Source organism: Solanum pennellii, chromosome 1 (genome assembly GCF_001406875.1).
Source record: "Solanum pennellii chromosome 1, SPENNV200".
Classification (NCBI taxonomy): domain Eukaryota; kingdom Viridiplantae; phylum Streptophyta; class Magnoliopsida; order Solanales; family Solanaceae; genus Solanum; species Solanum pennellii.
In genome coordinates, this window is record NC_028637.1 from 20,990,934 (window position 1) to 21,010,725 (window position 19,792).

Here is a 19,792-nt window from a genome sequence, read left to right on the forward strand (position 1 = left end):
TGTGTGTGTGTGTGTGTGTGTGTTCAACTTCAAATCATATCTTTGTGACCTATAAATATTTTTTCAATTGTGTCAGGTGATCCTAACTGTCGCGCGACATTATGATGACATTGTCCGCATACATTCAATTTCTTTATGGGTCATATTATAAAAAATTGTGGTCATAGATCTCATGAAATTGGAACTAGCATTCTTGAGTTCTAACGACGTAACTTAATAATGCTAGACTCACGAAGATGTTATGAACGTTGTTATTTCTGCGTCTTTTTCATCCACAAAAATCTTGTGGTATCTCGCAAAATAATCCACAAAAGATTGCAACTCATGCTTAGCATAATTATTGATGATTATATGGATATTTCACATGGGGTAATTTTTTTTTTGGACTTTCTTTGTTCATATCTCGATAATCCATGCATATCTTGATCCTTACATCATTCTTCCCCACTTGGAAAATAATATCCAACCTGGTGGGATACTTCGTCACTTCAATAACATATGATTCAATTTTGTTTCCTTACTTCTTCTTATATCACTAAATTTACATCTGGCTTGAACTTTCTGATTTTCTGCTTTATAGAGAAATATTCTAGATTTATAGGCACCTTATAGGGAATAATATCCGTGATCAACCCCAACATATCATCATAAGACCTTGTCAGCACATTAATATATTTTCTGAGTAGTTTGACCAATTCTTCTTTTTGTGTTGCTTCCTAGTGGACAATGACTCATGTTTCTGTTGACCAATTTGTCATATCCCAAGTTTATTGTCTTTGTGTCATCCAACTTGGCCTTTTATCATCTTCAAGTTGACTCAAATCCTTAGTGAGGTGCTTAGGCATCACAGTTTCCTCATAATATCCTTCACATTCATCCTCGTTGATCTAACATGGTTGCCATGTTAGTGACATGTCATGACATTGAAAGATTTAGATTCATATTTATTTAAAAGAACTAAAAATCAACCATGTTAGATAGGAAGAGTTTGAATGAACATATTGGAGGGAAATTCATAGAGATAAGATAATCAATTTAAAATATAGGAGGCTTTCTTTGAAATTTTAAAAGTGCATACAAACTTTTATCATGACTAAGGTCAACGTGACTCATTTCCTTTTTAAAAATTATGATAGAAAGTAATGTCACATAAATGGTTGTTCAGGGCTTCGTCCAGACAACATTAGTATTCAAAAGTAAAAACATTAAACCTTGTCTTTGTCTACTGCTTCATTCGATGGATCATAAGTTGAGTGACCATCAAATTTTGTAGCATACCTTCAAGTCTAGAATCTCGGATGGTTGGTGCCTTGGGGAACTCCACCAATATCACAATAAAATATTCTCATCCCTTCAACTCGGCCATCAATCTCAATCTCTAAAGCTTATGCAAAATATGAGTGGTACAATCCTAGAATACGCTTTGGTATATAACATTCATGCTTCTTCCTTGTATATCGTTCCAACAATTCTTCCTTTTTTTTGGGTATAACCGATGCTAGAGCGGAAATATTAAAATGGAATAGTAAGAGATTCAAGTATGTCATCCAAGTCCTTACCTAGTCCATGCCCAAGTTCAAACCCGCTACTTACTATAGTCATGTCAAGCATTTTATAGTCCGGTGGCATGGGCACTTGTGTTGCTGTATCATGAAAAGAAGCGTCATTATCTCTACCATGTGATAGTCAAGATTATTATCAATCATCATTGTTCTAGCAATGTCTTTTAAAGCCCTATATTTACTTTTAACTACTCTATATTGTTGTGGAGTTCTAGGATCGGAGAAATTGTGATCTATAACATGTGATGAACGGAATTTTAAGAATTTTGCATTTCCAAATTATGTTCCATGATTATATTTTATGGAAATCAAGAATAATCCTAGAGTTTTCACTATCTTCTTGAATAAAATAGTTAAAGTCTCAAAGGAATCTTCTTTAGAAGCTAGAAATAATGTCCAAGTAAATGTAGAAAAATCATCTATGATAACAAAGACATACATCTTCCCTCCTCTGCTTCTTACTCTCATAGGTCCACATATGTCCATATGAAGAATTTCGACACATTTAATTGTACTTTTCTTATTCTTCGGTTTGAAAGATGATCTCACTTGCTTCCCCCATACACATGCACCACAACTTTGTCATTTTTAAATTTGGTTTTGGGTAAACCAATAACCATCTCCTTTTCTAACAGCTTGTTGTTTTGTTTCAAGCTAGCATGTCCAAGTCTGTTGTGTCATAGTAAGGGATCATTAGCAAATGCCTTGAGGCACTTCATACTACTGTCTGGCATCCCCATGATGTCAGCTTTGTTCACATTTATGTGTTTCTTGGCTATTAAGATAACCTCCTTTGTATCTAGTTTTTCAACCCTACAACCTGCAGAAGTAAAAATTACCTTATAACTTTTATCACATATTTGCAAGATGCTGAGGAGATTATGCTTTATTCAGTCCACATGGTATACTTCTTCCACTACTTTGGATTCAATCTTTCCAATTAAAGTATTTTTTTTTACGTTTCTAGCATTGGTCAATCGTGTTTTTGTAATTTTTCAACTTCAATTCACTAATCTCGAGAAAAAGTCGTACTTTGTATGATCATGAATTGTTAGTTTAAATAATTGGTCGATATATCTTGCTATTAGCTTTTTACCGTATATGTTCTATCTAATCGAAGTATAAAAGTTATAATATGCAAATCTAGAAAGGAACAAGAGAGTTATAAACTTAACAAACAAAAAGCAACAAGCTATTCATGATGCGTAATTACTAAATTTACAATTAACTCTTGTTCATTTTAACATGTAAAATGGATTGAGATAATACAAGTTAGTGTAAGATGTAGAATTAATAAATTATGTACCCTGGATAGTTTGTTTCTTTTGTTTGTTAGGTAATATCTTCTTGGAAAAATCCTCTTATATCGAATTTGTTTGTACCATGTTCTTCAGATTTGTTTTTCTATTTGACGTTCTTTTGTCTTTTTACTTTTGTATTCGATCATATAGAAATACATTACGAAAAAAATACAAAAGGCAAGATACATGAACGAAATATTTGAATTAATATTCCATGCTCGTACAAAGTAAATCTTTTCTTCCATACTAATGAGATCATAGTTGAAAAAAGTAAGGAAATTATAGTGACCACCTCTACGAATCTGACAAAAGGTACTCTAATACATTTTGTTGAGATAAATTAAATAGGATAATAATCTATTTTTTAAGAATTACGAATCAAAAAAGGAGTCATCATTAAGCTTTGCATACATTAAACATTGTTATATGTATTATCAATCAGAATCATAAAATAAACAGAAGGAAATAATTGGTTTATAAGGAGACAAAAAAGTGAGAAGAAATGTTTTTGTGACAAATAAAGAAATAGTGTAAAATAAAAAATACAACAAATGTGTTGTCAATCTTATTACTAGTCATTCAAAATTTATTAAAATCAGAAAACAAGAATTTCAAGTCTGACTTAACATCTTTAAAAATAGTGATGATATACAAATTGAGCAATCAACGTATAGATGAACACATGATAAAAGACGGAAATAAATTCATTACATGTCAAAATGAAATTTAGCTAGAATCATATCACCATCATATAATTCAAGTCATACATTGTAGAGAACAACAATTGATTCAATATAATAAACAAATCAATTGTATTTATCATAAAAAGTGAACTTTCCAAAGCATAAAGAGAAATAAAATTGTATTTATCATAATTAATAATATTATTATATTTTAAAAATGTGTCAATAATTTTTGCAAAGCATATTCAAACTGTATCACATATTTATTCTATTGTTGCAGTACGCTGCATCACCTCGTTTATTCCTTTTACACAATTTTGCTAAAAAAATAGATGACCAAAGAGTTTTCTCCATATACACTAATATATTATGGAGGAATCACTTATAAGTGTACATGGAGGAAACTCTTTCGTCATCTAAGTTTTCAACAAAATGGCGTAGAAGGAATAGACGAGATGATGTGATGTACTACCATAATAAAATAAATATGTGTTTTAGTTGAATATGTATTGCAAAAACTATTAGACACATTTTAAAAATATAATAATATTATTTATTATGATTAATACAATTTTATTTCTATTTAATCATAGAAAAGTTCACTTTTTTTTGTTGTTATTACTGACGCATTCAACAGTGTTTTAGGTGTGTAACAAGGCCAACACCTTAGATATGTAAAAATGAAAAATAGTGCAAACTAATGAATTATGTGCATATCATAAAGTATTTGTTTGTATTTATTTATCTCAAACAAGCACTATCCATGTACCAGTGCTTGCTTCCTTTAAGTTTTACCTTCAAACATTTAAAGATTAGTTTTAGTTAAACAAGCTTGGGTCCTTTCTGATGATTGAAGGGGTGAATAAGATTTATTTGATCATTTTGGCATCCATTGTTGTTGAGTTTAACATGTTTGTTAGTTTCTATTTTAACATTTTTGTTTCTGTAATTTTTGGAGACACGACATGTAGTTGTAGGATGCCCGAGTTTGCTTAGATATAGCACAAATCAGTTGTGACAATTGTATCATTATGAAAGTCAATACCTTCTCTCTCATTGTGATTTTTCTCACTCAATTGTTTGACAATTCTTGATGAGTTAGTCCATCTATTTGCTTTTTCAAGCTTAACTTTTATCAAAAAGATTTCTGCATTTATTTCCTCACCTTTTCTTTTTTCAAAAAAAATAATAATTGCTTTTTGTATTTTTTTTTCAACTCCTTTTTCACGTTTTCTTCAGTTTCACTAATTTTTTCTTTTCCTTTTTCAAGTAATTATCATCTTTACAATTCCAGATTTTACATCTAGGTTAGATGACTCATGTTTTACAACATGTTTTTTCAAACAAATGTTTTGTCTGTCAGTTACAATTTTATCATCTTTGAGTTCCATATACTACAATTTTTGGTCTACAAAGACTTTAAACAACTGATTTCTTTCACATGTTAATTCTTGGAAGTCATGAATTAGCACGTTCATTAATCCGGTCAACTTATATTTTTAAAAAAGATGCAGTTTTTCTTTTTGATCAATAATACTAACCTTTGAGTTTACATCATCTTCGATATCTCAATCTCATACATCCACGAAAGTTGTTTCATCTATTTCATCATCGAATTCTTCATTTTCAGAACCCTAACAAGAAACCACTGCACATTCCTCTTTTTTCTTTCTTCCTTTTTCTATCTTTTTTTTCCCTCCAATTCAGTTCCCATTATGGACAATTCTTAACATGATAATCAGTTTTGCCACACTTGTAACAATCATTTTGAGATTTATCATTTACCCACTTCTTCTAATTGGTTTCCTTCTTTTTATTTCCCTTCTCGTTCTTGAGATACGTCTAAGAGACTATTGCTAGAAGTTCTATTTAATCGTTATCATACGCAGTATCTTCCCTATCCGACACTTTCAAGGCGAATGGCGTATAATTAAGCATTTCCTCCTTCTTTAAGATCATCCATGTTTATCTCATTCGTTCTGAGATTCCCCACAAGTTCATCATGTGTCATGATGGAGATGTGTTTATCTTCTCTTATAGCAGTTACTTTTACATCCTATTTGTTCTGTGTAAGAATCCTTAACACCTTGTAAAGATGTTCTTCACTCGTAAGAACTTTTCCTAATGATGACAATTCATTTATCAACTTAATGAGTTTAGTAATTATTTCTAGCAGAAACTCAATATCCTTCATATTTGAAAGTTTCATATTCAGTAAATAGCATAGCTACTCTGAGTTTTCTCACATGACTTGTTCCCTCATGAGAATGAATCAGTACATCCTAGATTTGTTTGGCAGTAGTAAAGTTTGAAATTCGGTTGTACTCATCTTGTCCAATACCGCAAATAAGAATGTTTTTGGTCTTACCATTTTTATTGAGGGATGATAAATCATCCGCAGTGAAGTAAACACTTACTTTTGGTACTTGAACTACATCAACAGTCTTCATAGGAATGATAGATCCAATCGTTATCTATCCCACAACACAGTCTTCCTCTTGAATTTAAATCTTCCATACACATATTCCACTATCCAAAGTTAGACCCATTAAACATTGGGGGTCTGATAATTGACTGTCCTTCGCTGTGACCAATGGGTGGTGCACAATTCATCTCGATCTTTTATCGTAAGTTATAACCTGTAAAAGATAATCTTGCTCTGATACCAATTGAAATTCTAAACAACGTCAATTATCTTAATCCTAAATTACTTAAGTCAACTAACATGCCTAACGTGTTTCACAGAAGTTATAAAGGCAATAAAGTAAGAACAAAGTATATTACATGGAACACCCGGATTAAAAGGTGTAAAAACCTTGACATTAACCCCAACTTCCCTAAATGACAACGAGCCTCAACAAACAAAAGATATTGCAAGAATTTATCTAAACTAAAGATCAACTATTTAATTTCAATTCTACCACACACCTCCAAGGTATGTGTTCCCAATGTCTTCGAGTTGCCCTCAACTTGAAGACTAAGATCCTAAATTCAATTTATAAATCACTGATCTAGAAATAAAAAAAAAGTCACAAATACTAAGAAAGCTTCCTAGATTTTTTCTTCTATATTCTTTGATCAGCAGAACTTCGAAAATCAATCTCTCAATTGTTTTGCTTTGGAATTGCGAGATTATTCTGAACGCCTCTTCTTCTATTTATGCTCATGTATCCTGAAGCCTTCTACTCCATTGAATCCTCATTCGCTTAACCACTTGATTCCATTTAGAGTTCTTCTTGTAATGAAGCACTTTCATAATATAGAAGTCCTTTTTGAAACAGTTCTCTTCAGATGACTTTGCCAATTTATTCCATGTATTTTATCATTTATCAAAACAATGCATATCCCAACAATAACTAAAGAAGGTTTAGATAACTCTGTAAACCTCACACTCAACAGTTTCATGTTTGGAAGAAGTGAGACCAGTGCAAATGCAAGTAGTATATCGCAGGGAGTCATAATCTTGAGCTCGGAAATTTTCTTCCAACTCCTTCTAATTTTCTCAATAACATATGCAGGTTCTTATAAACTAGGCATCACAGTGATTTAAGATCTTTCCTCTCATAAAAAGATCTACGTATCCCTTGGTTTTCTATTTTTTCCCAAGCAGGCATAACAAGGAGTTTACGATGTGGACATATGAAAAGAAGAGATTTAAATTATGAGGGAAATAGCTCTTGGCAGTATAATTCAACTAATTGTTCTGAACATACAAATTGTAATGGAAGATCAATTTCAATGTTTCCACGACTAAGGGTCATAGAAATCTTTAGGATGCGGGTCAATTTTTCACGAGATGGAGTGTCGACATATATATACGGAGGTATTGACACTCTAATAAAAATTTACTGCATTACAAACAAGTCCATCGTTTTCCAGAGACGTTGGTCTGACCTAGCCGATTGCCAAGCAGGACAAACTTGAGGAATTAAGAGATTAATTGGAAACGGTTGAAGGACTGGAATATCTTCACCAGGATATCAATATGAAGGTCCTCCCATCTCCTTATACATGAGAATTTCCTTCTTCCATCACAACAACTTCAATCTTTTCTTGTTTTGAAATGACATCGTTAAAGCTTCAATCTCTTAAGTTCTTGTAGAACCAATAAAGGTTATTAATTCTCTAGATCAAAGAAGAAAAAAAGGTAAGTCTGGCAATATATAGAAACATAGAAGAGAGTACAAATACATCCGAGGAGTACTGTGATGCCCAAAAGTGAAGAAACAAAGAAAATATAACCTGGAATTATGATGGTTTAACATTTAATGAAGGTTAATGTGATTATATCAAAATCATTGTATTTTTTTAATTTATGTATAATATTTATCGACTTCACATAAAAAATATATATTATGCATAATGTACAACAAATACATCAGAATAATTTTATCTTTTACTAGTTTCAGCCTTGTGATGTTGGATAATAAGATCTTTCAAGATGTATTTTGCAAAAGATTTATCATAGGATATAAGAAGACTATGAAGTGGGACAAACTGATCTAACAAAGATTTATTTTTTGGATGCTATCAATTTTGCAATCGCTGTTTGAACAACAAATGTCAATCATATACAATAGCAAATTATTTCGACAGTTTAATATTTATTCGGGGGATGCAATCTGAGAGAATTTGAATGAAAATGTCATGGGGGATATAATCTTCAACATCAACTTTTGGAGTTTCTTCATTCCACCCAGACCATTAATGAATTTTTTGCATGTACTATGAAGATTTGAAAAAAGAAACTTAATCAGTAATATTAATATCACATGTCCAAACAAAGATACATATATAACATATTAGAAAAACAAATAGCAAAAGATATGTATGTTTTTATTCTATATGGCGATACACAATCACAAAGATTCATATTCATAGAAGTGTAAAAAAATTCCATCTTTTGATTGTAACTATAATATATCTTTTTTCCTACTCGTAGAGAAGGATTGGGATGGAACAAGCACAATTAAAGTGATTTTTATCTTTTATGCTACTTGAGAATATTAGATATTTTCGCTTGGAATTAGCGAAATGATTTTTCTTCTACTACTTCGACAAAGGCCTATAGCACAAACTATAGCATGATTGGAGAGAATTGCTATAGACCCCCATGACATTTGCACTACAGGCAAAGTTCCCCATGACGTTCTTTGAAAGAATATGAGGATGTGTCATAATCTTTTCCATGTTTTGTTCTCCCTCATTGTTTTTTTAAATCTTCTCCTTTGATAGCTTAAATGTGACAGGAGAGACCCGATACTTGCGAGTGTACCGTACCTTGTTGATGTTTGTCATTCCATAAAGAAGTTGAGCTTCTACTGGGTATAGTTGTTGCTTTAGCCTCAAGGTGAGAGTTGGTCAGCGACACCTTTGTTTACCGAATCTAAACTCCGGTAAAAGTACTGAAGGAGTTCACTATCAGGCAAACCATAGGTTGGGCATTGTAGCACCATCTTGTTGAACCTTAGCCAAGTTTCATGCAGAGGCTCTCCATTCAGGCGCTTAAAGCTTTGAATGTTATCTCGAATAGTCATTATCTTCAAGGGAGAAAAAAATCAAACACTAAATGCGGTAACTAGCTCTTCAAATGAAGTGATGAAATTTTGGGTTAATTCATCTAACCACTTAAGAGCTTCCCCCATCAGGGAAAATGGGAATAATCATAGTCTAACTGACTCTTGAGAGATGCTATTTGAAAGAGAATGGCCCATAAACAATTAAAAAAATTTTAAAATGCTCGTGGGGATCCTCATGAGCCAATCCACTGAAGATTCATTTTAGTTGCTAGAGCTGCAACATATTGCTCGTTTTATGAAACATTGCATTCCCCCCGGCAGGGATAAACTTATGGCTCCACTACCTCCCATAAGATGGGGGTCACTGACATTTGGTGGCCAACTTGGCTACCATTACTGCCATTTACACTCATAGTTCCTGCTTACAACACAAACACTTAAAACCAAAAATGAAAAATAAGTATGTAAACTACCACTAATAACAATAAAAACTCTATTGAAATGCATTTTCACGTGACACCGCTCCTCGGCGGTGGCGCAATTTTGTTTCTTATTATGGCATATGAAACTACCATCCGGTATGAGTGTCTCTGATCGTCGATAGTTTAGTAACCCATCAAATGGTTGAGGTCGTGTCCTAAGGGAGCGGTTTCGAGAAAAATTAATTAAATTAGAACTTCATTCGAATTAGTCATCGCTAAAGAGAATAATGAATAAAAATATAGTAAATTAAAGGGGTGACAATAATGTATCAAATAATGATGGCGGTTTTTGTCACAAGTATAGTAATAATTATAAAAATGAGAAAGTGAATCAAGCATGGGGAAAAGTTCTTGGGGTGTGACCGCAATACAAGTTGAGATAAGTAGTTGGGTACATGATTGATAGGAAATCTGCGAGATAATAGTGACTATCCTAAACTTTAGATAATAGTGACTATCATAGAACTAACCGGGTTTCAAATGATTTTCTCTCGGACACCCATTTGCCGAATAAAGGCTACCCTACGCCTTACCCCACTTACTCTCTTGAGCTCAATGTAAGGATACAGGACTAGGGTTCACCCTCTCTGGCTGAACCTCATGTTGACCCACTCCGTAGGGCATTAGTCTAGAAATTTTGGTTTCACGATCTCTCTCTCGGGAAAGACGAAAACACATGGGTTAGTTTATATCTGCAACTACAAACAAATTAAGTTAAACCACAACCACTAGTTGTAATCACCATTAAAATACATCTAACCTCTCACAAATCAAGATCCAACAATAATATAAACACAAATTCGCTAAATCACACCCCAAGAATGTGTTTTTTAGCCACACATTAATCAATAAAAAATTGCACCTATAATGATAATGAAATCATATGGGAATAAGAAATCAAACCTTAATATGAGCAAAGGAAAATGAATAGAGAAGACCCACTTCCAACATGGAAAAAATGAAACCCTTCCTTCTTCAAGTCTCCCACAAAACCCTCTTCAAAGAATATATGAAGAAAAATAATCTAAAGCCTCTAACCTATAAAAATGTTCGTATCTCTAAAAATAAAACCTACAGCTAGTATTTATAGATTTCAGATTAAGTTCTTCGGGAAACCACTCTACGAGGTTTGTCGTGGCCGTGGAACTACTCGATGAATCACTCTTCTTCTAGTTCATCGCTATTTTGTGCTTGCATTCAACATCTTCGTATTCGGGACCATTGGGTCGTATTACATTATTTTGTGAACCTGTGTGGTGATACGATGACTACTCCTTTCATTGCCTTTTGATCTTCTTTCTTCTAGTCTTCACATGTTTGGAACAAACGGTAACTCGCCAAGTCTTCTTGGCGATGCTCATGAGATTTAAGTTTCTATTAAAATAAATCCCTAAAAAGTCCAATTTGAGGACTCATCAACTTACATTCTTCAAATTGTAAAACTTCAAATTTTTCTCATGAAGAAATAATAATTAGAAAAAATTCCGAAAAATATTCTGAAACAATCTCACATTGTGCTTGAAAAAAATAATGAGCTATTGTTGAATATTATATATCAAGCACATTCAAATAATAAGGTTTCATTCCCGAAATGAATAAAATATATACCACTGTTTGCCTATTGAAGAGATAAAATAACAAAGCATACACATTTTATTTTGTGTCTGAAAGTTACTGCAATATGTACCTATCGTGAATAGAAATATCTAGAACAACTTTAGTAAAGTAACATTTTAAGGTGGGAGAAATGAATCTTGTTGGCTGCTTTCTATTGTATGTTCTATTTATTTCCATGAAGGAAATAACAATTCATAAGCTTTCCTAAAGGAAGTGAACAATAATGTCAAAATTACCGATTTGATAAAAAATTTAAGTATTAATCATGAAAGATAATGTAATTCTAAAAATGTGCATATTATCTATTCAAAATATATTGAAGAACTAGGAAATTCTTCAAAATTCTTTTATATTGTTTGCTATCATGAAAAATATAAGAGGTCAATAAAAACATGTGATAACTTAAAGAGATTTATCTATATAAGATAGTATTATGTGTGTTTACTATATACATGCAGTTTGACATTCACAGAGATTAATTGTCCAGTTAAGAGAATTCATTGGTGAGGGTTATGTTCCTCACCTTGTAATCTCCTCTTCGTTTTCCCTCTCAAGACCCCTATATTTTTAAAAAATTCTTTAAAAAAGATATGGATAAAAGTGTCACATAAAATTAGATTAAGAAATAGTGTCATCAAATATAACTTTGTTAGTTAAAAATTAAATAAATAATAAACAAAAAGGACTTGTTTGTCTATACAAAATTCCAAGTAAACTTATCATGAACATGCTTTTTTTTTGCCAAAAGGTCCAGAATGTTACTTTGCTTATGTGATTAACATTACTTTTTCTATAGATGGACTAAAGATATGAACATTTCATTTTAAGAAAGAATAACTCTCATTATTAATGTATGGTAATTCTCCCCTTTTTAGTTATTAGCGTTTTGTTGTTTCTCACAAAAAGAAAAAGTAGCATGACAACCATGATTGTGAAACACAAATTCCCTAGTAGTTGTGGTGATGATGGAAATTCCGAATGTTTTTTTTTATTGACAACTCACCTCAAAACAAATTGAGATAGAATGTGAAGAAACTAACCTCATTGATAGAATCAGTCAGTTGCCTAACACTATTATTGTTCAAATTCTTTCTCGATTGCCCACAACAGATGCCTTCAGAATATCTATTCTCTCTAAACATTGTAAATACTTTTGGACTTCTATTGTCCGTTAAGGAAATGAATTTGTGTACCCCCAAGCCATTTTAATAACAATACTCCTTGTTGTCATAAACAATGTTATCAATAGAAGTCCAGAAGTATTTCTGATGTTTAGAGGGAATAGTCGTTCTAAAGGCATCTAATATGGACAATCGAGAAAGGATTTGAACAATAAGAGCGTTAGACAACTGCTGATTCTATAAATGAGGCTAGTTTCTTCACATTTTTTCTCAATTTTATCTTTTTTATGAGGTGAGTTTTTAATAAAATAACATTCAGAGTTTCCGTCATCACCACTACTGCTAAGTAATTGGTCTTTCTCACTGATGGATGTCATGCAACTTTTTTTTTCTAATAACTGAAAGATGAAATTTATCATACATTAATACTGAGAATTAGTTATTCTAAAAATGAATTATTCATATTTTTAGTCCATCAATAGAAAGAATAATGTTAATCACACAAACAAAGTAACATTCTAGACCTGTTGGCAAGAACTTTATAAGTTTCCAAAAATTGAAGATACAAATCAAGAAAATGAATTTGTTTAAATTAATAATAGATAATTAATAGTGTCTCTTTTTTGTTCATTATTTCCTTAACTTTCAACTATCAAAGTTATATTTTATGACACTATTTATACATGCATATATACATACGTATATACATACATATATTTCACTAATGTTTATTTGTACCCAAGCTATCTAGTTTGACATTGAATATCTTTGATAAATAGCTAAATCAGTGCTTATGATAATAAAATTAAGTGTTGGTCTAGGATATGATATAGTGTATAGAATATCACTGTTATGCGTCTGACCAACAATATGGCATATTTGGTGTCATATCAATTAATTTAGGGTCGGGTACAAAATATCCACATAAAAGTTTGTCATGTGCGATATATGACTTTATTCGATAAACATGTGAGTGGCCTTTTATTAGGGAATAGAGACTAGATCATTTGGACACATGATTAGGGGTGAATAGACAAAGTAGTGAGGAGGTGTTAGGGGTTGCTTCTAGAGGGTACGAGGATACTAATTCAAAAGATAAATCAAGTCAAATAATAGAAGCATTTGCTGAATCAAAATTAATCTCATATTTCAGTTTCAAATGCTCCTTTCAAATATCCCAAAAGGACATAGTATACGATATAAATTAAGCATGGTAAGCCAGTTGATTTCAAATGCAATAATCCTTACAACGGGAAAAACGGAAATAATCATAATATGTAGGCAATATGCTCTCAAGAATACAATGACTTCTGAAACCTCATGCGAGCTTCAGGTACCTAATTAGTGATAGTTATTTAAAATTTAATTCAACTCAAATGCTCCTCAAATTTTCTGACAGTCTACGACACGCAGAAAGCATGATAAAATAGTCGGTTTCGATTGACAGATCCTTAGAAACGGAAAAAAGAAAAATATCATAATAAGGAGACAATGTGTTCTAAAGTGTCATCTTAGGTTTCCTTTGTTTCTATTTAATGTTGGTATGAGTGTTCAAAACTAATGTTATTAACTACATTTGTTTACGTTAAATATAAGCACTTATTTGATATGAATAGGTCTTAGTTATTCAGATCTTATTAAGAGGTATTTTGTTTGTATATATTCACCCCCACTCCACCACAATCACCAAACACTACCACAACCATTACCCTCGCCAACCACCATTGCACTCGCCAACCACATCAATATAATTGTATCCATCTCACCCCTACCAGAACTAATTTTGTTAATCCTTACTAACAATGATTTCTATCATCACAACTACCACCAACACATTATCAACCACTACATGCTCTTCAACCCCCACTAACAGCACCGGCAACTACTAATATCAACTAAATTCTACCAACACAACCACCTCTACCACCACAATTACTAACAACTAACACCAACCATTACCCCTACCACTGATGAAAAACCATTTTCATAATCACTAGAAAACATAGATATTTTAATTCTTTATCGCATAATATTTTTTATTTTATTAATTTATATTTTTAATATTAAATACTTTTTTATTTGAATTTTATATTTATGATTTATTCAATGTTCGGAGCTAAAGAAAATATATTGATCGTTAGAATGTGCATTCATATTGCGATATCATAATCTTGATGAGAACAAACAATGCCTTATGAGTCCTCAAGCTATGGACTAGTTATTAATTCAGAAGAAAGGATTTAAAAAAATGGTAATTGAAGAGTCAAACAACAAAATATAAATCATTGGCCTTGTGTATTTATGCTAGCTACTCAACTTAGCAACTGAAAAAATCCATTTTGTATAATTATCAACAAATGAATCAATGATGTAATGTTGTTTTTTCCTTTTATTTTAATATGGAAAAGTCTTTCAAGAAAAAAAATGGACTAGTAGAATAACAAATACAAAAATACTTTAGTTTCCCCAATTTTGAGATTCTCTCTTTTTCCGAATCCAACAAATAGTTTTGCTCCTTTATAAACACCAGCTCCTATACGGCATCGTCCTTTTACACGTCTTAATCCTCCTTCTTTGTTGCTTCCTCGTTACTATCCTTCGACCCAGAAGTAGTTTTAAAATGATGTTTTAGGCAAGAAAAAGATGACGAGGAAAGAAAGAGTATATCAAAGGTAAAGTTTGCTTCCAATAGAACTCTTAGTGAGAGTTTGGATTGACTTAAAAAAAGAAAAGTCCCCTTTATAGTTTACTTTCGCGAAAAAATTAAAAATATGAGGATTCTATGTTGGTCTGCACGACACCACATATATAGTATATTTGAAAACATAAATATATAGAAAATAAAACGATAAAAATAAGAGGATTTTTTCTTAATTTCAAATTTCAAGTGAAAATGTTAAATACAAAGCCTGATGGCTTGAAAAACGAAAAATGCAAACTTATACCAACATGAATAAATAGAAAAGAGTTTAGACCACATATTTTGCTCAAACATCACTACAATTTCCCTAAGATCCTCTGCTCTATCTTTCCCAAATATAGGGAAGTGCTTCTTAATGTCCTCTATTCTATACAACCATATAAATAAAAGTTCAGCTTCAAATGAAAGGCTTGATAAGAATGCAATATAGATAAATGCTTCTAAAATATATTAAAATATGTTGACATCACAGTTTGCTGTGACAGACTAAAACTTATTTTATTTAAAGAATATGAATAGTTATAATCCAATAACTTCACTAAGTAGAAGTAATAGAAATCCCACAAATCACATGGAGAAGTGAGTTTTTAAAAAAATTAAATCTGAAAAAACAGGTTATTCCACATTTAACTGATAAATCACAAAAGAACCCTAGATTCCAGATCCGAAATATTTAACAAAAACACAAGAACAAGGTGAATTTTTTTAAAAAATTTTTGCACATTGTTGACAATCCTTTGACGAGTATAGAGAGGACGTTCAGTCCGCAAATCACCAGAATCTCTATATCAGGCAGCAGCTTCACCTCCCTGAGCCTTAGCAGCCATCTAGTTTGTACCATCCATCTCAATTTCTAACCTAACCGAATTTGTTTCTTCACAATGAAAATAGAAAAAAAACATGTTACTAATTTAAAAGAAAATTAAAATATCAGAGATAGATTACAAGAGTTTTATAAGTGTAGAAAGGGCTTAGTCTTAAGGGCAGGGCCGTCTCGACCATAAGGCCACTAAAGCAATCGCTTGGGCCGCAATTTTTTTGGGCCCCCATAACTGTATTGTGTTCTTATACTTACTTTTCTTATTCTCTTGTCACTATTATTCTTTCATTATTAAATATTCTAAAATGTCATCTCAAACATTCAAACCTTCTACATTATGTAAATACTATTGTTGTGTATTTATAAAAAGATCAAATTTGTTTTTGATATCTTATTAAAATTTCAAGTACCAACACTAATCAACACCATTTTAATATTATTATATCTACTTAGCAAATTCATCATAACTCTTATTCAATATAATAATATTTTTTAAAAATTGATTTGTTTCTTATTATTCTAACTTTATATTATATAATTTTATTGAAAATAATTTACATTGTTTACATTCTTACTTTATAATACTAGTAACTTGCCTCTCTAGACCTCATTTGTATATCTAGACGGACTATGATATAATTATTCAATTTGTATTGTCTACTAAAAAATAGGGTCTCTTTATACGTTCGGCCTTAGGCCCCCAAACTTGTTGAGACGACCCTAATTGTTGGGTTTATACCTAAAGGCTAAAATGTCTCATTTTACAGACATAGAGAGTCAAAATATTGTGTGTTTTGTATGGTAACTTTGTTTAAATATATTCTTTGTACTTCTTTTTAATATTATTATATACTAAATTGGGGTACGATTATATGTTATCAAATAGAGAACTCAAACGAATAATATTAATTTTTACTTGCAGATTTATAGTTTTTTTTAACTATTGAACTTGTTCGCGCGTTATGTGATTATAAAAATGATAAGCTATGAATAATTATATAAAGTATTGTATAGATGAACATGTGTTTACAATATAATCATTAGGCCTTAATTTTTTAAAACAAAAAAATAATATATAGATTCAATGCATAATTATTCTTTGGAGTTTTTAATGACATCCACTTTCTTAAGTTTATCTTAATTCAATAGTTTGCATCTAACTTTTTGAGTCAAACTAGAATATACAAATAATGAACATCTTCGTGTTCTGGAGCATTGGGCGGTGTAGCATTGCTTCGCAAACTCGTTCGGCGATGTGCCAACTGATCCTTTCATCGCTTTTTGTTCCATTTCCTTCAGGGCTTCGCATGTTTGGAACAAAGGGCGGTGTACGTCTACTCAACGACTGTCCAAGTGTGCTTGGCGATGCTCTGGCTTCAGCTTCTACGTTCTTTGCAACCTTTTTGGTCCTTTTTACATATAAGTGTTCATGATTTCATTACAACTTCAAATACCTGAAGTATAAGAGTTTTCATCAGATATTGAGACTAAATAAGCATTATAGGACGCCATTTATATTAAAATAAAACCCTAAATAAGTTCAATTTGAGGACTCATCAACACCCTCAACTTAATATTTTTCTTGTCCTAAAGTAAAACGCAAGTTAAACAGTTCAAAAAGGATGTCTAAAATAGTGCTAAACAAGACTCAATCATAAATGTACATAACAAGATTCAAATACTCATGCAAAGATCTATTGTGTACTCAAAGATTCATGTTGTGACACACCATTAACAAAGATTCTCATGCTCACAATATTTACTACTAATGCAAGTTCAAGCTTAACAACAATATCAGACTGCCCTAACACAAAGAATAATTTCATATTCACACACATAAGTAAATCATTTTAAGATCATGAATAATATTCAACACTAACACTTACAAGGAAGAACAATACATGTTTTCCCCCATAGGTTTCCCCTCATTTTCAAATAAATCTTCGATTTGGGTTACTCGGGATCAAAAAGGTGTCTAATGCTTGTCATGGGGCTGAGTGAAAAGGTATGATAATTTAAGGTTAGTGACTAAAACTCCTCATGAAATGCGAAGCCCACAAACACTTCCTGTTCTCTACCTTCGTCTACCAATTTTCTTCTTGTCATTCTAAGTCATCCTATTATTTGTTGAGATAAGTAGTTGGGTACATGATTAGGAAATCTGTGAGATAATTGTGACTAGTCTAAACTTTAGATGGAAATAAGTTCCCTCTCGAAAAACTTGCCACGTTTCAAATGTGTTCCTCTCGGACACCCGTTTGCCGAATAAAGGCTAGCCTATGCCTTACCCCACTTACTCTCTCGAGCTTAGTTTTAGGATAGGGGACAAGGGTTCACCCTTTGTGTCAAAATAACTTCTCTGATAAAATAATATTTAAGTATGAATCACGAATGATAATGGAATTCTAAAGATATGCATATTATCTATTCAAAATATATTAAAGAACTAGGAGATTCTTCAAAATTCGTTTATATTATTTTTGCCCATGAAAAATATAAAAGGTCAATATAAACGTGTGATATCTTAAAGAGATTCATCTGTATAAAATAGTCATATGTATGTTTACTATATTCATGCAGTTTGACATTCCAAGAGATGAATTGTCGAGTTAAGAGAATTCTTTGGTGAGTGTAATGTTCCTCACCTTGTAATATCCTTTTTGATTTTCCCTCTCAAGACCCCTATATATAAAAGAAATTCTTAATTAAAATACATATATATAAAAGTGTCACATAAAATTACTTTAAAAAATAGTATCATAAAATATAACTTTGTTAGTTAAACATTAAAGAAATAATAAACAAAAATGATACACCATTAATGGTCTATAGAAAATTACAAGTAAACTTATCATGAAGATGTTTTTTATTTTATTTTTTGCCAAATGTCCAGAATGTTACTTTGCTTATGTGATTTACATTATTTTTTCTATCGATGGACTAAAAATGTGAATATTTCTTTTTAAAAAACAATAACTCTCATTATTTATGTATGGTAATTCTCCCTTTTTTAGTTATCAGCGTTTTGTTGTTTCTCACAAAAAGAAAAAGTAGCATGACAACCATGAGTGTGAAACACAAATTCCCTAGTAGTTGTGGTGATGATGGAAATTCCGAAAGTTTTTTTTATTGACAAATCACCTCAAAACAAATTGAGATAGAATGTGAAGAAACTAACCTCATTGATAGAATCAGTCAGTTGCCTAACACTATTATTGTTCAAATTCTTTCTCGATTGACCACAAAAGATGCCTTCAGAATATCTATTCTCTCTAAACATTGTAAATACTTTTGGACTTCTATTGTCCGTTAAGGAAATGAATTTGTGTACCCCCAAGCCATGTGAATAACAATACTCCTTGTTGTTATAAACAATGTTGTCAACAGAAGTTCCGAAGTATTTCCAATGTTAAGAGGGAATAGTAATTCCAAAAGGTATATAATATGGACAATCGAGAAAGGATTTGAACAATAAGAGTGTTAGGAAGCTGTTCATTCTATCAATGAAGCTAGTTTCTTCACATTTTGTCTCAATCTTCTCTTTTTGATGAGGTGAGTTTTAAATGAATATAACGTTCAGAGTTATCATCATCACCACTACTGCTAAGGAATTTGTCTTTCTCACTGATGGTTATCATGCAACTTTTTCTTCTTGAGAAACAACAAAGCGCTAATAACTAAAAGGGGAAATTTATCATACATTAATACTAAGAATTAATATTGCTAAAAATAAATTATTCATATTTTTAGTCCATCAACAAAAAGAATAATTTTAATCACACGAGAAAAATAACATTTTAGACCTTTTGGCAAAAAAAGGAATCTTCATTATAGGTTTACTTGTAATTAGATATAGATAATAATTAGTGTCTCTTTTTTGTACATTATTTCTTTAATTTTCAACTATCAATGTTATATCTTATGACACTATTTTTAATCTAATGGTAGGTTATACTTATATATAAATATATATATATATATATATA

General features: G+C 31.4%; 1 pseudogene; it reads right to left on the minus strand.

The window, feature by feature from the left end:
- LOC107018454 overlaps positions 1-19,792 on the minus strand; it is a 54,247-nt pseudogene that overhangs the window by 22,416 nt on the left and 12,039 nt on the right.